The following is a 23,732-nucleotide window of genomic DNA, read 5'->3' on the forward strand; positions in this document are numbered from 1 at the left end:
TGGAATTTAGAGAGTCATAGCATTGAATCTGTATATTGATTTGTTTACTATGAATATTTTAAACAATATTAATTTTTCAAATCCATGAGCATAGAATATCTTTCCATTTATTTTTATCATCTTCATTTTCTTTCATAAATGTCTTATAGTTTTCAGAGTACAGGTCTTTCACCTCCTTGGTTAAATTTATTCCCAACTATTTTATTCTTTTTGATGCAATTTAAAATGAATTGTTTCCTTAATTTCTTTTCATAGTTTGTTGTTAAGGCATAGAAATGCAATGAATAAATTCAGTAAGATTTCAGGATACAAAAGTGATATATAAAGGTAAGTTTTATCATGCTGTTATTTAAAGAGATAAAACTTCCTAGACTCAGTGACACAGGTCCTTCTTTCTAGTTTGATGTCTGTGTGATATCATTTCTCTGGACTGGTAATTTCTCTGATTTGAAATGCCCTGCTCATGATTTTCTCCTGCTATAGGCCCTTAATAATATATATGTATATATTTACCTTCACCTCATCTCTTAAAACAACAAAAAAACCCCAAGATGTTAAAATCATTCAGAACAGTGTGAAAAACTCACTGAGGTCACACGATCTGTTTTTCTGTATCTTCTTCATCCTTGGAGTTTGGTGATTACCTTCTTGTGTTATATTTTGATGTTCTGTGTTTATATGCGCTTGTGAATTGTCTAAGCTACCAGTGTCCACAGCAGAGATGATCTTAAAGTCACGATGGACAACAGAATTAAATGTTTTGGTTTTTTTAATTATATAAAAAAGTTAATGGTGAATTGTGGAAAATCAGACAATTGAGGGGGCCGAGAAGGCATTTATTAATCAATTTATGTAATTACCCAGCCCCCAGCTTTTAGATGATTAATGAGCTTTCTTCCCCCCTCCCCCCATTTTCTTCCTTGTGAAAATGTTTCAAATACAGGAGAGAATACAAAGTTTAATTCCCGATCCCAATGGACACCATGAGGCATCCTGGATTTTGGTTGAACTGAAATAAGCTTTTCTAGAAAGGCAGCACCTTTCATGCCTCATTCCCTCACATTCAGGATTTTTTGTTTTTTTTTAAGATTTTATTGGGGAAGGGGAACAGGACTTTATTGGGGAACAGTGTGTACTTCCAGGACTTTTTTCCAAGTCAAGTTGTTGTCCTTTCAGTCTTAGTTGTGGAGGGCGCAGCTCAGCTCCAGGTCCAGTTGCTGTTTCTATTTGCAGGGGGCACAGCCCACCATCCCTTGTGGGAGTCTAACCGGCAACCTTGTGGTTGAGAGGACGCACTCCAACCAACTGAGCCATCAGGGAGCTCAGCCGCAGCTCAGCTCAAGATGCTGTGTTCAATTTTAGTTGCAGGGGGCGGAGCCCATCCATTGTGGTTGAGAGCCCACTGACCCATGTGGGAATCGACCAGGCAGCCTTCGGAGTTAGGAGCATGGAGCTCTAACCGCCTGAGCCACCAGGCCGGCCCAATTGATGAGCTTTCTTAGCTATCAGCAAACACAGTTATAGGAGTACTGTTTAAAATCAATGATACAGACACAATTAAAAGGTTCTCTGGGCTCAGATCTAATGCATTTGTGAACAGATCCCCTCTGCCTTTTTAAAAGCATATCTATGTGGCATTGCAAAAAGTTCCCAGGCCTTTAAGTTGGGCGTTTTCTACTCTAGTTTTTCCAGCAATTAGTTGTAGGACCCAATATCTCTGAAGTGTAGTTTTCCAAACAACTGGTTCCTAAATTTCACTGTACATCTAAAGATAATGTTCCTTGGAGCCATCCCTCAAGATTCTGAGTTTGTTGTAGGTCCAGCTTAGTTAGGACTTCGGAAGGTACCTATTTCACTGAATGAATGTCCATGAGGATGTGTAAATATACATATGGGGAGTTTAGTGTGGGAATAAAAGGCCCAAAATATGTTTCCTAATGTAACTGATCAGTCAGGAAGTGGTACTAAATACAAACTTAACCGTTTTCCTCATTTATCAAATTAGAATAATACTCATTTTATTGGATTGCAAAGATTAAATGATACCTTGATGTAAAATAATGACGGTAAATAGCACCTAGCACTTTAATCTTGCTTCTTAGTTTTATTTGTACAAAATGGGTTACTGTCCAGCAAGTTGCTTTTCATACAGTAGTTGGTGAAGCAAATGAGATAGAAAACAAAAACCCGTGTACAAACAGAAAGTGTGTGGCCTGCTGAGTAGCTAACACACAAGATGAGCGTCATGGGGGGCTTGTGCGCACCTTGGGGCACCTGCCTAGGACAGTTTTGGAGCTGAAAGGATTTCCGGCATGGTTCATACCTATAGGAGGCGCGTGAAGCACTAGCTGATCTAAGATTCATTCAAGATCTAAATATTGTGGTCATTTTTCTAAATTGAGCCATTTTTTACTATCCTGTCCTGTAGATATGGATGGATGGAGGAAAATGCAAGCTAAGGTTCTTAATTTTCAGTCAATACATATAAGATATGCGTTTTTTGTCCAGCAATGTAGAATTATAGCATTTCCGTCACTACCCACAAGTTTGGTAGTACATTGGCAGTTAGTTATTCAGCTCTTGTCAGGAGTACAGTAGATCAGCTGAGCAATACTTGAAAGGGACAGCCATGGGACATATTAATGATCACTGTCAGCACATCCCAAAGTACATTCCTTAGCATATTAATTCCACTGTCAGTGAAGGAAAAAAATGTATCGTAAGTAAGTGTGAGAAATGTTGGTTTAAATAGTTATAAATCAAACTGTATTTTTTAATCAAAAAGAAATATAAGAAACAATTTTAGTACGAATATTTGTATTCAGTAAAAACGATGTTGAAAATAGTTTTCTACTGAAATTTAGTACCAAGAAAATATTTCTGTCTTACGAAGAACTGATATGTAACCTCTTAATCCGATGATGAGAAAAGATGATACGGTTTCCAACTAATTATTATTATATCTTATTTCTGAAGCATTTTGGATGTAAATAGAGTATGAATTACAAATTTATATTTTTGAAAAGTATTTTGGAAATGAATGGAATAGAAGTTATAATTTTAAAAATATTCTGAAATTAAACAAAATAATAAAATGAGATCACAGTGTATTTTATTTTATAATACATTGCAATACACATTTAAGTTTTGATATTTAATTTACAGAGAAACCTGAAAAGATTTGTGTAATCAAATACCCAAGATATGAGAATATATCCTTTGGCACAACTGGATTAACCTTTTTGCTGAGTATCCTACCATTATTTGAGCATTTCCCCTCCAAAATGTAGCACTTTATAGTATCATCCATTTACTAGTAACTTTGAAGAGCTATATATGTTTAACAGTGCAGATGGTTTTAAACTTCAAATGCCAAGAAATGAAAAAGTTAGGCCTTTTTATGAGAAAACTAAGTAAATTTGAGAACATAGTGAGAAAACAGAGTACTGAACTGTATACTCTCACATTCAAGAGGATGTGAATGAAAACACGAGAAGTAGCAAGAGGAAGTTAATTAACTTACAGGGTAAATTTCTTATAGAATCTTTTGTTATAAATAACCCTAGGGGATAATATTCTCCAGAGGTACATATGCTTAGAATTGTGAAATGATGTCGTTTTTTAAATTAGGGGAAACCCCATGGTTCATTATAATGGTATTATTTGCTTTTGGTCTGGTGTTCCCTCAGTGAGTAGTACACTCTGTATTCCCCACCGAAACAAACAAACAAGCAACAACTATAGATATATACCTCTTGAGGCTGTGGTTTCTTGGGATAATTGCATCCCTGATGGAATCTGAGACACTTCATACTGCGTTTCATACCTTGAAGCTATTGATGGAGGAGATTTTTGCACAATGACTCCACCCATCAAAACTTGCTCAAATCAGTCTAGGTATTTTTAAAGTAATTTGTTATTTTCCGTTATATTTTTAGGAGTACAAAGACTACTCTATACAAAACTTTCTTTTATCTTCTGTCATTTTTTCTCTACCCCTAGGATAAATTTTAAGGCAGGAAATTATATAACAGCAGATTGGTATTTTCCTCTTACATAAAACTTACAATAAGCATATTGCTCAAAACACTTCTACATTTGAGGGCAAAATATTTGCCGTATGCCCTGGAAATGGCTCTCCCAACTGCTTTGAACACTTATTGAAAACTGTGCACTTTGGATTCATGTAAATTAATTTAAAGGTCAAAGTGATGTAATCTGTGATGATTTATTTGGGGGAAAGTTAAATACCTTGCTAACTTTTGGTTACAGAATGGAAAAGGTGGTGGAAAATTATTGGTGGGCAGACACAGTAGAATGATGTTGAATAGTGTGTTTTCAGTTTGTACAGAGTATATACATAAATAAAACAATAAAAATACTGTATTAAATTACGCATTTTTAGGTTTACCTATTTAGTAATAAATACAAATTCTATTTTGTGTCAATTTTTATAAAATGTATTGCTATGAACAGAGATTTAGAACCCACCTCTTCTCCTTGACCCCTGAAGCCAATTGTTTTTTTTGTCAGTGCAACTGGGTGAAGGGTGGTGAGAGAAGTGTAGGCAGAGCTATTCTAATGGCAGCTGGATGTGCTTAACTGCAAATCAGAAGGTGGCTGAATTAGAGATAAGGATTTGGAGGTTACTAATGTATTAAGTGGTAAGTGAATGTGAGCAAATCAGTCTGATAGAGCGAGGTCAGTGGGAAAAAGGATGGTGTTTGGGGATACCAAGAGTTAAGAGTGACGAGAGAAGCAGGAGGAGAATTAGGAGTGGGTGGTGCTCAGAAACCAGGGGAAGGAGTGTATTTCAAGAAGCATGGTACTGTCTCATCTCAAGGATTGATACATGCCTTCAAAAGGACTGACAAGGGGTGAGGATCCAGCTGAGTGGGGAACCAGCTGAGTTTGGTAGCCATACACGGGGAGTGTGTGCCAACTGGTGTACCTGTGGTATTCTCCCTGAGACTGAACACGCTTGGTTTAGGAACAGAGAAGACTAATGCTTAGATTTGAATCGCATTAATGGGTGATCAATAAAGGGAGGTATTGGTCCTGACAGAGTGCGTAAAGTGATAGGTGGTGTGATTTAGGCTTTCCTAAATCTTACCAAAGTTTCTGACAAGTAGGCAAAACTGTTAAACTCGATTTCACATGTCAAAATGCCCTTTAAAGTAGGACGTTAACTCCCATCACTGCCCACTCCAGGCCACTTCAGTTTGTCTCTTCTCTTTATTTTAAAAGTTGAAATCGTAAAGGAGCAATTGTTTTCTGCGGGGTAAGTGGCCCTGGTAGACTGACTCCGACCAGAATTTTCTTGCCTTCGCTTGGCCTGTACGGTGAACTCCCTGAATCCTAGTGGTACTTAACATCTTGCACAAGGCCTTGTGTTTTGAGGTAATTCGAAACCTTATTAATCCAGGCCCCATTGAGTCAGGATTTGAGCAATTCCAGAACAGGGCTTATTAAAACTCACCATAACAGTCTCTGAAAAAAGTTCCACTAAGCAAACTAATAGTGCAAACGAGATTTTAGCAAGAATGTTCAAACTACTTAAAACAGGACTTTGTTTATAAGCAGCCGTAAGTATTTCTTAAGTACTTTAGAAGCTCTCACTTACTTATAAACTATCTATACACTCACTGCAAATCACCCGTATCTAGTTATTAAATCTATGGATTGAAATTGTGTAAGACTTTATTAGTTTAATTCCAGTTGCTGTATTTTAAAGACAGTTTTCAGTGGCTAATGTCAAACATTAGCTCAAATAATTTTCTAAAGAGCAGTATTAAATCCAAACACCAGAAACCCATTTAAACATGCTTGAAATTAGGGTCTGTCTTTGTATTCCTTGCTATTTTATCCCACAGTCCTAATTTCCATCACTCCTGAACTCTCGCCATGCAACTTGAAGAAATGTCAGTGGATGAAGTGTTTAGGACTTCTTTGCCTGTTCCTAGAGGGGTGGTACCAGAAATTTAGAATTTTGGTGTCGGCCAGGATACCCAGTGATAGTTCAGGAAGCCTCAATCAATAACAATTTTGGACCAGACCCAGAGGGTGGAGTCTATAAATCAAGTCCCCCATGTCCAGCAGCTCAGAGTTCTGTTGTCATTTAGTATCTGGTATAGTATGTACTCGTATGTATAGTATGTATGGTATAGTATCTGTTATCATTTGGAAGGACTTCAGATAAGAAAAACTTTAATTTTTTAAATTAGTTAATATTACAGTACATTACTAAGTGATTTTAAAATTCAAAAATGGCTCAATTCTGTTCTCAAATTTTGAGTTGTTTTGAAGTTGTAACCAGTAGCTGTTTCTGGGAGGCCTGATGAATGGTGGCTTCTTCACGGCTTCCATGGTTCCAGATCGCCACTGAGTCCTCTACCCAGAAAAGGTGCTTCAGAAATTGTGCTGCTTTAAATCTATATCTGTCCTTTTAGGGAGTAGGTGTGGTATGACTAATAAATACTTTCTAAATTGTTGGTCTCGTAGAAGGGTCTTACCCTTTCGGCAATGGACATTCTTGAAAAAGGGTTTAAAGTATAGAGATATACACCCAGATTAATTTTTATTTCATGACCTGAATGTTTTATACTCTTTCAAAGAGAAGGGCCTTTTTGTCACAAGCTGAACTGCAGCCAAAGAAGATTTAATCATGTGGTGTACGGTGCAGGGTGTTATGTGACCATATCATTGGGTCTTACTTTAACATATGGTAAATGTCTAAATGTCAAAATATAAATACCCATGTTGGATCTTTATCAGAAATTTAGGGCAAAATAATCCTCTTGGACAAACATAGCCGAGGAAAAGGGGTCACAAAAAACAGGATTTGGGTGCATACAAGCTTAAATAATGGGCTCTGGCACTAATCTGAGGCAGTGTTTTTCCTTCCCTCACTGAAAGGTGTCGATTTTGTCCTGAGATGACTTGATCCGTCCCTATCACAATGCAGGTTTCAAAATTCAAGAACTTGCTAAATTCTGGAGTATTACAGTTTAATTATTCTGAGATCGTAAGGCCAGTATTTTATGATCAAGGAAAATATGAAGTCTGGTGTCGCTCTTCATTCCTGGCAAGTCTTACTCTAAGAAATGACCTTGGAATTGGCTGCTGCTGCCATTTGGACATTTCCATCTTTATGTTGTCACAGATTCTGTTGGGCAGTGGGTGGGTTATCAAAGACAAGTGCTTTATAAATTTACGGCTTAATGGGCAGAGTTCTTCCTGGTCATTTAGCTTGGCAGTGATTTTACTCTAAAATTTTAAATAAATCGTTGTATTTATTGTTTCTCATGCAAAACTGCAGTAATATGTGTTGTCTCTACTTCTCAAGGACGTAAGGGATATTAATAAGATAACATCTAAAACCTCATTGGGGTTTGATGCCACATAAATATATGGCATCATCATCGTTAATCATCATCCATCAACAACATGATCATTTTGGCTTTCTCGATACCTAGATTAATTGTGACTAAGCAGTAAATAATCCTGTTTATGGACTCTGATTTTCATTCGGATACACCTTTACAAGTATATTAGCTTAGGAAACATGTGCTTTATGATTAAACAATGTTGCAGAAGATGGTCTTGTTTTAGCCAAGATTCTACATGTTCAGATGGGGACACTTCATAATAAATGTATTTTTTTCATGACTTTTGTTAGTTGGAAAGTAGTTTCCAAAAAATTACAACTTTTCAAAACAACCTGTACACCAAGAGCTTTTCCACAGCCAGTAAGATTAATAGATATTTTTGGCATTATTTAAAAGTACCGTCTAATTTGTGAAGACAAAAATACTCTATTGAGTTTGGATTCCTGTTTAGGTACAATTGTTTGAAGGTGCTAGACACTCAACAAATAGCTATTGCATTTGACTGTATTCTCTAAGTGTAGTATTTGTGATTTCTGTTCTGGTGTTTTAAAAAGATTCTCTTATATGGTCTGTGGTGCCAGAAATCTCTACTGTTTGTTTTAGATGTACTTTGAAATTATTATGAAACAGAACTGTACTGCCTAGATCCTTCAACGTTTAATCCCTCATATTTGTATAGGATAGGATTTCATGACAAGATATTTTTAATTTAGTGAATAAATAATAGTGACTGAAAGAACTGTTCATCTTCAGCTTAATGCTTTTCCATTATATTCAACGTTAGTTCCTAAAAGTACCCTGGAAAGTTTAAGAAAAAAAAAAGATTTAAACATTGAAGTTGGAAAATTTTTTGACAGTATGTTTTCATTTTTAATTCAATGTCTAAGTATATTCCTCATTGATCCTGCATTATTTCCATAATGTTTTTCACCACCTGGTATATAATTTTTTTGACAGCTTATCTCTCTCCACTAGGACAGAAGAGCCATGAGGACAGGGACACTGTCTGCTTTCCCCACTAGTGTTTAACATATGGTAGACACTCAACAATGTACTCGTATCTTAAATGAATGAATGAATGAATGAATGAATGAATAAACGCTTAGTTCGTGAAGATGGTAGAGCAAAGAAAATCTGATTCAGGAACTTTATATAAATCCAATATTTCCTTCAAGACCATTTTTAAACAAACTTGAAAACAAATTTTAAACAGAATGTGGGTTATACAGCACCTAGGTACTCTTCTTGGAAAACCATTTGAGAATAGCCAACAAATTGATGAATCAAAATAAATTAGAATGGTGAAATCATAGTCAAGTAAATTGTTGGTACAGTTATTCAATTGAAATATAAACCTAAAGCTGTTACATTTAGGTCTTTAATCAATTTTCAGCTCAGTTTTGCTAATGGTGTGAGACAAAGGTCCCACCTGCTTCATTCTTCTGCATGTGGTTATCTAGTTGTTCCTGCACCATTTATTGATAAGGCTGTTCTTTTCCCCATTGGATAGTCTTGGCATCCTTGTTGAAAATCAGTTGATCATAGATCCCTGGGCTTTTTTTTGGACTCTCAACTCCATTCCATTGATTTATATGTCTTTCTTTTTGCCAAAACAGTGTTTTCTTGATGACTGTTGCTTGTATAGTAAATTTATAATAGAATTTGGGAAGTGTGAGTCCTCCAGATTTGTTCTTTTTCAAGACTATCTTAAAAAAGAAGTTCTTCTTTTTTAAGTTCTTCTGGATCTTTTGTAATTCCATAGGAATTTTATAATCAGTTTGTCAATTGCAAATACCTAAATGTAAGAGCTAAAATTGTAAACTCGTAGAAGAAAGTATAGGGGTAATTCTTCATAACCTGAAATTTTTCAATGGACCTTTAGATATGACACCAAAAGCACAAATAATGAGAAAAAAATGGTAAGTTGGACTTCATCAAAATTAAAACTTTTGTGCTTCGAAAGATACTTCTCAAGAAAATGAAAGGCAACCCATAGAAAGGGAGAAAATATTTGCAAATCTTTTTTTTTAAATTAAAGTTTATTGGGGTGACAATTGTTAGTAAAGTTACATAGATTTCAGGTGTACAATTCTGTATTACATCATCTATAAATCCCATTGTGTGTTCACCACCCAGAGTCAGTTCTCCATCACCATATATTTCATCCTCTTTACCCTCATCTACCATCCCCCTCCCCCCGTGCCCTCTGGTAACCACTAAACTATTGTCTGTGTCTATGAGTTTTTGTTTCTCATTTGTTGGTCTTGTTCTTTTGTTGTTTTTGGTTTCTATACAACATATCAGTGAAATCATACGGTTCTCTGCTTTTTCTGTCTGACTTATTTCACTTAGCATTATATTCTCAAGATCCATCCATGTTGTCACAAATGGTCCTATTTCATCTTTCCTTACCACCGAATAGCATTCCATTGTGTATATATACCACTTCTTTATCCATTCATCTATCAAAGGGCATTTTGGTTGTTTCCATGTCTTGGCCACCGTAAATAAAGCTGCAATGAATATTGGCGCACACGTGTCTTTATGGATAAATGTTTTCAGATTTTTTGGGTAGATACCCAGGAGAGGGATTGCTGGGTCATACCATAATTCTATTTTTAATTTTTTGAGGAACCTCCACACTGCCTTCCATAGTGGCTGCACCAGTCTGCATTCCCACCAACAGTTTATGAGGGTTCCTTTTTCTCCACAGCCTCTCCAACACTTGTAACTATTTGTCTTGTTGATGATAGCCATTCTGACTGGGGTGAGGTGATATCTCATTGTGGTTTTGATTTGCATTTCTCTGATGATTAGTGATGTTGAGCATTTTTTCATATGTCTATTTGCCATTTGTATGTCCTCCTTGGGGAAATGTCTCTTCAGGTTCTGTGCCCATTTTTCAATTGGGTTGTTTGTTTTTTTGTTGTTGAGTTGCATGAGTTCCTTGTATATTTTGGATATTAGCCCCTTATCGGAGGCACTATTTGCAAAAATCTTCTCCCATTCAGTTGGTTGCCTCTTTATTTTGTTGATGGTTTCTTTTGCTGTGCAGAAGCTATTAAGTTTCATATAGTCCCATTCGTTTGTTTTAGCTTTTACTTCCCTTGCCTTTGGAGTCAAATTTCATAAAATGCTCTTTGAACCCCAGGTCCATAAGTTGAGTACCTATGGTTTCTTCTATGCGGTTTATTGTGTCAGGTCTTATGCTTAAGTCTTTATCCATTTTGAATTAATTTTGGTACATGGTGACAGAGAGCAGTCCAGTTTCATTCTTTTGCACGTGGCTTTCCAATTCTCTCAGCACCATTTATTGAAGAGGCTGTCTTTTCTCCATTGTATGTTTTTAGCTTCTTTGTCAAAAATTATCTGTCCATATTTATGTGGTTTTATTTCTGGGTTCTCAATTCTATTCCATTGGTCTACGTGTCTGTTTTTCTGCCAATACCATGCTGTTTTGATTATTGTAGCCCTGTAATACAAGCTAAAGTCAGGGAGTGTGATACCTCCAGTATTGTTCTTTTTTCTTAAGATTGCTTTGGCTATTCGGGGTCTTTTGTGGTTCCAAACAAATCTGATGATTTTTTGTTCTATTTCTTTAAAAAATGCCATTGGGATTTTGATGGGGATTGCATTAAATCTGTATATTGCTTTGGGTAATATGGCCATTTTAACTATGTTGATTCTTCCAATCCATGCACATGGAATGTCTTTCCATTTCTTTGTGTCTTCTTCAATTTCTTTTAAAAATGTCTTATAGTTTTCAGCATATAGGTCTTTCACATCCTTGGTTAAGTTTATTCCTAGGTATTTTATTCTTTTTGCTGCAGTTGCAAAAGGAATTGTTTTTTGTATTTCTTTTTCTGAGATTTCATTGTTAGTATATATGAATGCAATGCAGTTTTGTACGTTGATTTTGTAGCCGGCAACTTTACTGTATTCGTTGATTGTTTCTAATAGCTTTTTGGTGGAGTCTTTAGCGTTTTCTATATATAGCATCATGTCATCTGCAAAGATTGACAATTTAGCTTCTTCATTCCCAATTTGGATGCTTTTTATTTCTTTCTCTTGCCTGATTGCTCTGGCAAGGACTTCCAACGCGATGTTGAAAAGCACAGGTGATAGGGGAGAGCTCTGTCGTGTTCCTGAACGTAGAGCAAAGGGCTTCAGTTTTTCACCATTAATTATGAGATTAGTTGAGGGTTTGTCATATATGGCCTTTATTATGTTAAGGTATTTTCCTTCTATACCTATTTTATTAAGTGTTTTAATCATAAATGGATGTTGTATCTTGTCAAATGCTTTTTCTGCATCAATTGATGTAATCATATGATTTTTGTCCTTTATTTTGTTTATGTGATGTATCACATGGATGGATTTGTGGATGTTGAACTCTCCTTGTGCGCCGGGAATGAACCCCACTTGGTTGTGATGAATAATCTTTTTAATGCATTGTTGTATTCGATTTGCTAGAATTTTGTTTAGAATTTTTGCATCTGTATTCATCAGAGATATTGGTCTGTAGTTTTCTTTTTTTGTGCTGTCCTTACCAGGTTTTGGTATCAGGGTAATGTTGGCCTCATAAAATGAGTTAGGCAGTACTGTCTCTTCTTCAATTTTTTTGGAAGAGTTTGAGCAGGATTGGTATTAGATCCTCTTTGAAGGTTTGGTAGAATTCGCTAGTGAAGCCATCTGGTCCAGGACTTTTACTTTTGGGAAGGCTTTGGATGACTGATTGAATTTCCTCACTGGTGATCAGTCTGTTTAGATTTTCCAGTTCTTCATGGTTCACCCTAGGAAGGCTATATGTTTCTAAGAACTTGTCCATTTCTTCTAGGTTGTTGAATTTGGTGGCATATAGTCCTTCATAGTATTCTTGGATGATCCTTTGTGTTTCTGTGGTGTCCGTGATAACTTCCCCTTTTTCAATTCTGATTTTGTTAGCTAGTGTCTTCTCTCTTTTTATCTTAGTGAGTCTTGCCAAGGGTTTGTCAATTTTGTTACTCTTTTCAAAGAAACAGCTCTTTGTCACGTTAATTTTTTCTATTGTCTTTTTGTTCTCTATTTCATTTAATTCTGCTCTGATTTTTGTTATTTCCTTTCTTCTGCTGACCTTGGGTTTCCAATTTTCTAGTTCTTTAAGGTGTAGCATGAGGTTATTTATTTGGGATTTTTCTTGTTTCTTGAGATAGGCCTGTAATGAGATAAATTTCCCTCTTAAAACTGCTTTCGCTGCATCCCAAAAATTTTGGTAGGATGTATTTTCATTGTCATTTGTTTCTGTGCTTGGTATGATTTGAATCTTCTTAAATTTGCTGAGGCTGATTTTACATCTCAATGTATGGTCTATCCTTGAGAATGTTCCATGTACACTAGAAAAAAATGTATAGTCTGATGTTTTAGGATGAAGTGCTCTATATATGTCAATTATGTCCATTTCATCTAATGTGTCATTTTGGTCTGCTATTTCATTATTTATTGTCTGTTTGGATGATCTATCCATAGCTGTCAATGATGCATTTAAGTCTCCTAGTATAATTGTATTTTGGTCAATTTCTCCCTTTAGTTCTGTTAGTAGTTGCTTGGTACATTTTGGTGCTCCCTGATTGGGGGCATAAATATTGATGACCGTTATGTCTTTGTGTTGTATCATCCCCTTTACTATTATGAAATGTCCATCTTTGTCTCTTGTTACCTTTTATCACCCCAAAGTCTGTTTCATCTGATATCAGTATAGCTACACCTGATTTTCTCTGGATACCATTTGCTTGGAGTGTCAATTTCCACCCTTTCACTTTGAGTCTATGCTTGTCCTTGTAGCTGAGATGTGTCTCTTGGAGACAGTATATGGTTGGGTTTAGTTTTTTGATCCCATCTACTACTCAATGCCTTTTTTATTGGTGAGTTCAGTGCATTTACCTTTAGGGTGATTATTGATATGTGAGGATTTCCTACCATTCTGTCTTTAGTTTTCTAGTAAGACTGTGTCTCCATTGTTTCTTTGCCTTTTTGTTGTTGTCTATTATTTCTGTATGGTGGTATTCTATGATGTTTCCCTCTGTTTCTTCTTTTATTACAGTATATATTTCAGTTCTGAATTTTTTTGATTGGTTTCCCATAAGTTTATGTAAAAGAAAGTTTGATATTTAGAGTATTCCATTTTTCAGCACGCTTACTTTCTCCATTCCCATATTCCGGTTCAGGCCTCTGTCCAAAGCGCCCCATCAAAGAGGCCGTCTCTGTCTGCCGTATCTGTTACCTTTTCTTCCCTTACTGCATGTAGCATCAGCAGGATCTAGCAGAGAACAACCTCTGAGCCAGACTGCCCCGTTCGTCCATCATTAACTTCTACTCTGGCCAAGCAGCTTGGCCGCTTGGCGTCACAGTCGCCTTCCATGTAAGATTAGGGCCAGAACAATATCTGCTTCTTAGAGTTGCCATGAGAATTAAATGAGTAATACAGCCAAAGCTTTTAAAACAATGTCTGGCTTGTGGTCAGTGTCCTATAGGTGTAATCTGTTACTATTACTACCCGACATACTATAAATTGGTGTAATGTCGGCACTTTTCCACCTGAATATAAGCTCCATGAGGGCAGGGACGTTACATTTTGTTCACTACAGTATTCCCCAATGCTTAGAATACTGACTGGAACATAGTAGACTCACAATAAAAACCTGTTGAACAAATGGATTTGTTTTTGGATCGTCTTATCTTTTAATTCTTATTTTATTGAATTTATGTCCTTAGTGTGATGCACTTGTTGAAGAAAAAATTATTCTAACACTTGTTAAAATGGTAGGGAAGACTTTATTCAAGACTGCTGTAACAAGGGTATTGCAGTTGAGGAGAGAGCAGACTGAGCTTCAAATACAAAATGACAAGTGGGATTTATGGCCAAGAAGCAGAGTGAGGGGGTCTGTGGATGGAAAATTACTAAGAAGAAGCATCAAGGGCAGGGAGATTCTTGCTAATCCAACTTAACAAGAATAATAAAGTGTGGTTCTGAAGAGATAGATACAGGAAGTATCAATATGTCTTTGTTTCTTGCTTGATGCTAATCCTTTACTTTGTAGTAAGATGTTCTTTATTTCAACATCTGCCTACAACAGATGTTTACTAAGCACTTACTGTGTGCCAGGCTGTCTGCAGCGGTATTGCGATATGCAAATGGAAAAGCCTCTCTGCCCTCAGGGAGTCCACAAATCAGTGTGGTGGGGTCTTATGTTAAAATTGGTAATGCAATGTCAAAAGTGATAGAGGAAGAAGTATCTCATTCAGTTCCTGGGATGTAGGGATTACCAAAAGAAGGATGAGATGATCAGGAATTTACTGTGTAAATAAGGCAGCATTCTTCACAATGAAACAAACAAAAATCTTAGAGGAAAGTCCTAGAAATGAGAATATGCATGACCCATTTGGAAAACAAAGAGCGGTTTTGTGGACTGAATGTTTAGTGAGTAGAGCTAGAGCATGGGTCTGGCTGGGAAAGGGTGAGACGAGAGGTCACAGTGGTAATGATAGGGGACATCCAGGCCAGGAAGGGCTGTGTCACGTAGCAGAATCTGGACTTTATTCTGCAAAAGAGCCTAGCTCGATTTGTGTACATACCTCGTGCCTGACAGTTTCTTTTTTATTTTTTCCCCGTTTTTCCACCTACCCCTCACCCACTCCGGTTCAAGCCGTCGTTTCTCAGTCTAGTGTAGGACACAGCTCCCTGGCCCATGCTGGTATTGAGCCTTGCGCTCCCCCTGGCTGAGGCAGTGGTCACCGGTGATCGGTCGGCCGCTCACAGCAACTCACGGCAGCTCTCGCCAGCTGTCGGCCACTCATGCTGACCACGGGCCGCTCATGGCAGCACACGGTAGCCCAGTGCAGCTCACCGCTGCCTCCTGCCATCGACAGCCCCGCTCCAGGAAAAGCTGTTGTTCACAATCTTAGCTGTAGAGGGCGCAGCCCACTGTCCCATGTGGGAATCAAACCAGCGACCTAGGCATTAGGAGCATAGCGCTCCAACAGCCCGAGCCGCCATGCCGGCCCTCTAATTTCTTTTTTAATAGTGCTTTCTTTTTATTCATGAGTTATTTCAAATAAAGATCTATTGAAAAGTCTCTATACCTTTTGTGTGGGCAGTATGTGGGGTGTGTTGGGTGGGACAGAAGCTGGCGACTGGATGCCCTTAAGAAGTCTGTTATTCTGCTATAGGTTAATTCACTTAGCAGTTCATGCCTGAGCCCTTCTCCGTGCCAGGTGCTGTTCTAGGTGTTTGGGACCCCCAGGGAACAATTTAAGCACCAGCGAGATGCGTGTTCATGACCGAAGACAGTAATGCTAAACAAATAAGCAGGTGGGCAGGCAAGCAGATGATATGTTCCCCTAAAAGTGACGGATTCCGTAGGCCAAGGGTGTCAGGAGTGCCAGGGGCTCGGGTGCTTGGGTATTCTTTGGAAAGTAACAGTTGACCCAAAACTTGAATGAAGTGAGGGGCTTAGCCATGCAGATTTCTGGGGGAAAGTGTTTCTGGCGGAAGGACTAGCCAGTAAAGCTCCCAAGTCAGGAACTTCTATGGCCAGTGCAAGGACTGGCATGGAGGCCAGAGCTGGTGAGTGGCCGTGGGCCTGGCCTTGGAAAGTGGCAGTAGGGACAGAAAAGACGTGCCATTTTAGGCTCCAGAGGGGAGAGCAGTGCCAGTGACGCTCTTCCCTTGAGGTGGAGATCATGCATCGTGAGGCAAGGGGACAGGTTTGACAGTTCAGAGACTTTAGTCAGGTTGAGACAGAGGTGCTTACGCCCAGGGAAGGTCCAGTGCTGCTCAGTGTGAGTCTGGAGCTCAGGAGGGAGAGCTGGGCTAGAACATATGTGGGGGCTACTCTGACACTAGGGGCGGGGAGAGTAGGGTAACAGGAGAAAGGACCCTGAGTGCATGCTGCTACATTGGTTTCTTAGGGCTACTGTACCAAAATACCACAAACTGGGCGGCTTAAACAAAAGAAAGTCCGTCTTACAGTTCTGGAGGCCACAAGTCTGAAATCAAAGTGTCATCAGGGCCATGGTTGCTCCAAAACCTATAGAGGGATCCTGTGTCCCTCCTGAGCTCTGGTGGTGGCCAGCAGTCTTTAGTGTTTGGCCCGCAGCTGCCAGTCCAGTCTCTGCCTTCACTGTGACATGACATTCTCCCTGAGTGCATCCGTCTTTAATGGCCATCTTCTTACAAGGATACCTGTCATATTGGATTAGGGCCTACCCTATTCTAGTGTAACTGATCTGCAATGGCCCTATTTCCAAATAAAGTCACATTCTGACGGACTGGGGCTAGTAGCATATCTTTTTGGGGGGACACAATTCAACCCATGACACGAGGCAATGAAATAGGAAGACCATGAAGAACAAGAAGGGCCAGTGTAGAGAAAATGGGGACAGAACAATCTGAGAAGTTAGAGAAGAATTTGGCCAATATAAAGTCACAGAATTTAGAGCCAGGTCACAGGAGACTAAGAATTATTGGTGGTAAAGAGGAGTAACAGCAACTGAAACTGTTCTTTTAAGATGTTTGATAATGAAGTGAGGGGGAGATGGGCAGTAGCATGGAGAAGGGGGTGCTTGGGGGGAAAGAGGTGTGTTTTTTTAGGGTGAGCCCTTGAGCTCATATATGAGAGAAGAGGAAGAGAGGATGGAGGTGGAGAGGTAGAAGCAGCTGTGAATCGGGACATGGGCAGATTAGGCCTGGAAGGGATAATAATAGGCACGTCTCTCCCACTGAAACAGGAAGAAGTGAGGTTAAAAGAAAAACCTCAGTGTTTTCCTACTGTGTTGGGAAAATTCCAGTTCTTCCCTACTATGGCTTTCCTTCCTGGGTATCTCCTTCATCTTCATAGGGAACACATCACTTCTTTTTTTTTTAATAATTCTTTTTAATTTCAGGTGCACAAAACAACATGTTCAGACGTTTAAACCCTCACAAAGTGATGACCCCAACAAGTCTACTGCCCCTGTGATGCTGCACACAGCTATTACAATACCACAATACCAGTGACTATATTTCCTATACTTTACATCCCATCACTATATATATTATTATAGTCACATTCAGTATTATTCTATATCCGTTTCAGGTGTGCAGTGCAGTGGTCAGGCATTTATCTAATCAATGAAGTGATCCCCCAATAAGTCCAGTCCCCATCTGACACTCTCCATGAGTTTCACAACATCATTGACTCTATTCCCACACTGTGTTTCACATCCCCGTGACTATTTTATGATTACCAATTTGTGCTTCCTAATCCCTTCCCCTTCTCCCCTAGCCCCCTCCCATCCAGCAATCACCAGTTTGTTCTTCACAGAGAACACTTCCCTTCTGACACCTCTGGTCACCAAGTGTGTGGAGGTTTTTCCTCACATAAACAAGCAATTCTCTACCACATCAGCAGCGTCTCCAAGAATTCAACTAAATCCTGTCACTCTCCACCTGGAGCTAGAATCAGATTCCTCTGTTAAGTGTTCAGTCCTACATGGCGGCCTCTCCCCTCAACACTGCCGACGCCAGTAGCAAGCCCAGGTTGTCACGGACCAACTACAGATTGGGGGATCCTAACATCCCCTTCTTGAACTACAGATGCCAGTCACATGTCCAGGTGTCATCTGTACTTCTAATCAACTAGCTGGTCATCAGAGGTTCCTATGAACCCCTCCTCAGGTTCGATGAATTTGCTAGAGCAGCTCACAGAATCACAGAAACACTGTACTCACTAGATCAACAGTTTGTTATAAAAGGATGGAACTCAGGAGTAGCCACGTGGAAGAGATGGTCGGGGTATGGCACGGGAGTAAGGTGTGGAGATCCCACGCCTGTCAGGGCTCCACTCTCCCAGCCTCCATGTGTTCACCAACCCGGAAGCTCTCTGCATCCCTTCCTTTTGGGTTTTTTAGGGAGGCTTCCTGACAATCATACATGTATGATCGATTCCTAAAGTCACATCATTAACATAACAGTAAGACCTTTATTGCTCTTAGGAAATTCCGAGGGTTTTAGGAGCTCTGTGCTAGAAATGGAAGCTCCAGTATGATATAATATTTATTAGAAGTCACAGCAGGGAGGTTCAATGAAGTTTATTTGTGTAAAATATTTGAGAAAATTCATGCCCCAGTGACTTCTGCTTTCTGCGCAAAATAGGGAGCTAGCCTGCTGGAGAATAAGAGAACTAGGAAAGGGTAGGAACTCTGAAGAGAGGCAGGGAGCCCTAAGGCAGGGAGGTAGTTCATAGGTTGTGACGTGACTGCAACTGCATTGAAACTGCATCGACTGCTTTGCTGACACTGACAGCCATAACTTCGTAATGTTATTAATCTGTCTGCATATGCTATTCTTTGTCAACCAAGGAGTGGGGAAAAAAAAAATAGTTGAGGAGAAGTTGGGTTTTGGCAGAGGTTGTGTTCCAGTATCAGTAAGAATTATAGATTTATTAGTTGACCAGTGGGGAACCAGCTAGATTACCAAAAAGAAATAGAGACAACGTGGGAATAAAAGTTCAATTGTGGGGAATTTTCTTCACCCCAAAATGTGGCTTATAGAGGCCACCGTGGCAGGCCAAAAGAAGAGGGGTCTCAGCAGAACAGGGTGCTGAGCAGAGTGGCTGTCAGATCTTGAGCACGTATTGTGCAGAACCTTCACGGTTGCCTCATGGGGTAGGTAGTATTAATATCCCTCTTTTACAGATGAGGAGACTGAGGCACAAAATGAATGGTTCAACAACTTGTCCAAAACTGCCCTTCTGCCGAGTAGAGCTGGGACTCAAACCTGAGCAGCCTGACTGCAAGGGTGCTTTCTACATCCTCCACCCACCTCTGATTCGCTCCAGACCACGGAGGGCAGGGCCGACCTGGCCAGGGATGAGGGGGCAGGGGTATAGGAAGGTGTGCCATGGAAAGTGATTATATGTCTCCGTTGAGCTGAGGAGAGGAGTGATGTGAAGAGAATGCTCAGTCCTTATTCCAGGTAGGTCGTTGGTGCAGTGAGAAGAAGCCTCTCCCCAGGGTCTGGAGACCTGCCGGGTACGTCTCTGGTCATTCCACCTCTGAAACAGCTTTCCATAGCTGCCTGCCACATAGGTAACACAATCTGTAGGTAGTTTCTCTGCATCCCAATTTAAGAATTGGTCATATGTAGGGGGAAGATCTCTCAAAATCAAAAATATGTGTCAGGAATATGCTTTGTGTGTGTGTGTGCTGGATTTACCAAGACAGTAAAGAACCTGAGCCCTGTTCCTTCAGGTTTCCAGGTAGTGGTGAGGAAGACATGCTTACCCTCCCCACCTGCGTCCCGTGCACTGGTGCTGGGGGAGTCCCTTTGACCTCTGGTCTGTGAGGCATGGTCCTGACACTTACCAGGTAAAGTTTGATAGGTAGGATGCAGACAGATGATGGGAGACTGAAATACAGACTGAATAATTTAAAATTTATCTTGAAATCTGTATGAAAGTTCTAGTAGCTTCTAGACCAAAGCAGTAACTTAGCAACAATTTGTGGGAAGGGCGCATTTTGAATTGGGGAAAGGGAAAAAATTGAGGGCTAAGAGAGAACTTTTGAGGGCTAAGAGAAGACATTTGCATAAATTAGTCCTGAGGTAATGAATTTTAGGAAAGAAGCAATTTAAGAGGAAAGGCCCTTCCTGAAAACTTGAACGGTGTACTTTGCTCTATTCTTAACTATCAGTTAATGTTCTGTGAGAGAGATGTGTATGAAAAAATAATTTCATTTTTATTGTATGATATATAACAGACTCTCAGAGACTTCAACAAGTCGTTAAGCTCTGATATAGATTTGAAGGACAGATAAAAGCCGTGAGCAGGAAAAACTGACATCGAGGTGTGAAGCGGGGGAGAAACGACTCCATTGCCTGTGGCCCCAGCTCCAGCATGGAGCCAGTGTGGTCTCCTTTCCTAAATTCCTCTTGTTACAGTAAAGTACTTGTATACACTTATTCTTCTATTACCTTACAGTTTCATAAGTGGCCCCAGTTGGAACCCCAGGACCATTTCTAGGAGACTGCTGCTGTCAGAGGAGGGCCGAGCACCAGGCAGGCTCACGACCACACGACCACTCCCTCTACTTAGTGCAGAGCTCGAATTCGTGTTTTTGTTTACTTCACATAAATCCTCACAAGTGGAATTGCTGGGTCATAAAGTAGTTCTATCTTTAATGTCTTGAGGACCCTCCAGACTGTTTTCCATAGCGGCTGCACCAATCTACAATCCCACCCACAGTATACGAGGCTTCCCTTTTCTCCACGTCATTTCCAACGCTTATTTGTTGACTTCTGGATAATAGTCATTCTGAGAGGTGTGCAGAACCTTAAATCATCTCAGGAAAAGTTAATTTACATGCAATAGGAAAATAAAGAATAATCCCAAAGGAAAAAAATTGTAAATAATAAGAAAAGAAATCTACATATAACTATTTTGAATAGTACGTTGGTTGGTCTCTGGCATTTTCTACCATTTTGAGTTTAATACTAAACTAATGTGGAGAGAAAATAAAAGTGTATACAATGTATATGCTATTTTCATTCCTATCTGGTCTACATTTATCTTAAAACCAGATAGGAAACAACTTTAAGTCTACACATTAGGTTTTTAAAGTTTCTGATTTTGCCAACTCGAGCAGCATAAATATGGAAGTGTTAACCTAAAATACATTGAAATGTCTGGAATTGGTGTTTCACATCTAACTTCCAAAATGGAAACTTGTTTTGTTTCCCTGAGTAATCGTCACACTTCCATTTCTTGATTAATAATCAGGATAGCACAAACTGGACACTTTGGGATATATTTCTTGATAGCGTACTCTGAGTTCTTCCATTACCTTTCTTATTTTCCTTTTGTTGTTTAAAACTTGACCATTTCTTCTTTAACTTGCGTGTGTGTTTGTGTGTGTGTGTGTGTGTGTGTGTGGTACTTTGTCCATCATGAGCAGCCTTCTTTTTTTCTCATTCAGTAAGTGTTTGCTGTGCCTGCCACCACCTATCACACCTGGAAAGCTCTGGGCCTGCGATGGGCCTGAGTGTTTGCGTGTTGTCTGTTAGGACAGGTTACAGCAGCAGGTCAGGTATGTGTTCGAAAGGCAAAAGAACACAGGGCTACAAGTTTTGTGTGTGCTTCATCGTGGTTAGCACAAAACGTGAAGCATACTCAGTGTGGGAGAAATTCATAAATGCTCTGTAGTCCTCAAGAGTCAGTTATCAGTGTTTCTAGTCATAGCTTTGGCTTATTAAGAATGATTGAATTGTATTATTTCTGCTGTGTTTTAAATGGTAAGAGAGCACTTTAGAAATACAGTGAATTGAACAATGCCTAATCTTTGGTTATCCAGAAACTCTGTCCCTCACAAAGTACCTTACTGCTGAAATAAGTGTTTCTAGTGATTGGAGAGCTTACGGAGGTTACTATTTTGTGACTCTCCCGTATACACATATTCTGAGAAAAACAACGGAGAAAATCTGAGATTAAAGAGCAGCCTTTACCCATGGCACGTAACAGTCACCTTTATCCTTCCTCTGTAAAAGCTAGTGACCTCGGACATGGGTCTTCCCTTTCCAGTTTGTTGTGTCAGGGGAACCAGGGAAGTTAGTAATCATCCAGTGCTCGAAATGCTCTAGGCACTCAAATGACATTTGCAATGACTACACAAGGTCTGTTGATCTCTTTCAAGTGCTCAGAGTAAACTTCATTTCTCTTTAAATTTAAAGTGTCTCTTTGGGTGAAAATACTAATGTGTGAAAGCAGGACATTTCTTCTTTGGGAACTTCAGCCCTAGTACAAGCCCTTGGTCTCTCTTTTTTTTCCCCCAACCATGAGTGTATACCACCCTTGCTCTTCTGAAGTTAGGTGTCACTGTTCCCTAGGGATTTGCACGTGTAACCTCCTCTTCCATCACAGCCTCTTTACCAATCCTCGGCCCCTGTTCCTAGCTCTAGGATTCTAATTATTCAGTTCTATCCATTTCTTTTCTGGCTATATTAGAATTCCTGAAGAGTGTTACTGCAGGTAACCACTAGATTTTCCCAAGATCCCATATGCCCTTGACCTTCCGCTGTGCCAGTTCTGCTGTGTGGAGTAAACGTCCGTAAACTTCCTCCATTTCTATTCTCAGGAACATTACTGTAAGAAAGTTCTGAGGCCTGTGCCTCTCTCTACTCTGAATGCTTGTTGACTCTTGCAACGTCCTCCCCAATCTGAGAGGATCACGCTTTCTGTCCTCACTGCCTGTGACCCCAGCGTCACTCTCCTTTGGTCAAGCCTCGTACTCTGCACAGGGCAGCTTGACAGTTTCCTCAAGGTTTGTGTTTTTCCTCATTTGTTTGATTTTTTCCTTTTCACACCATTTATCTACATCCTATTCTCCTTCAAAGCTAGATAAAAAAAAAACATATAAAATATTTAAAAATCTATTTCTCATTTAAATGTATTCATTTTAATTCATTTTGTTTGTAAACATAACAGTTTCAACATAACTACAGCTACCCTACTCTGGTTGCACATCCGTGTAGGATACTTTTTGTTGTTAAATACAGGGTGTCATTGTTAGATGGCGTGCATGTTCCTAAAATCCGCATAAAAGGGGGCTCTGACAATGAGGAGCATGCTTTCAGGGTGAGGTGGGTAGGGAGCCCAAAGTGGAGCACACTGGGCTGTGGGCTTAGGGCCCCTGCACCGGAATTGACTTTCGTCCCAAAGGGATGTAGCCCTAAACAGGCGGGATGAGGCTGGGATCGGGAGGCAGGAGTGAGTGGTTGCAGCGAGCACGCGTTACTGGATTCTTTCTTTTCTAAATTGATTATACACACACACACACACACACACACACACATTAGCTGCATTCTGAACCAAATAGGCTCATGTATAAACTAAGCTACTATTTATAATAGTGCATCTATGGGAAAATATATTCTGAATTATAAAAACCATCCTAAAATATGATATACTATTATAGGCAATCTGATTGTAAGTCATAGCCACTCTGTTTTTAGAAAAAGTAACTCATCATCCTGATTTTAAATTGCACCGAAGAATTAGGTCACCAGTTCTACAAGGTGTGATCAAAAGATACAGTGAATGTTTAAATAAAAAGATTTATTGCAGTAAAAGACACAAGCCATTAATCCCCCTCAAAATACTCCTCCTCGCTTTGAACACACTTATCCCATCGTTCTTGCCACTTTCTGAAGCAGTTCTGGAAGTCCTCTTTCGTGAGTGTCTTTACTTCATCCTCCATCATGACAATGCTTCGTGTCACACATCACTTCTGGTACGGCAATTTCTGTCAAATAAAAACATTAGTGTGTCCTCATCC

The 23,732-nt window shown here is 39.4% G+C and overlaps 1 protein-coding gene across 5 annotated transcripts in view; it reads left to right on the forward strand.

The window, feature by feature from the left end:
• GMDS (GDP-mannose 4,6-dehydratase) overlaps window positions 1–23,732 on the forward strand; it is a 649,100-nt gene that overhangs the window by 227,551 nt on the left and 397,817 nt on the right. The gene's annotated exons all lie outside the window — the stretch shown is intronic.

This window comes from Rhinolophus sinicus, linkage group LG06 (assembly GCF_036562045.2).
Source record: "Rhinolophus sinicus isolate RSC01 linkage group LG06, ASM3656204v1, whole genome shotgun sequence".
NCBI lineage: Eukaryota > Metazoa > Chordata > Mammalia > Chiroptera > Rhinolophidae > Rhinolophus > Rhinolophus sinicus.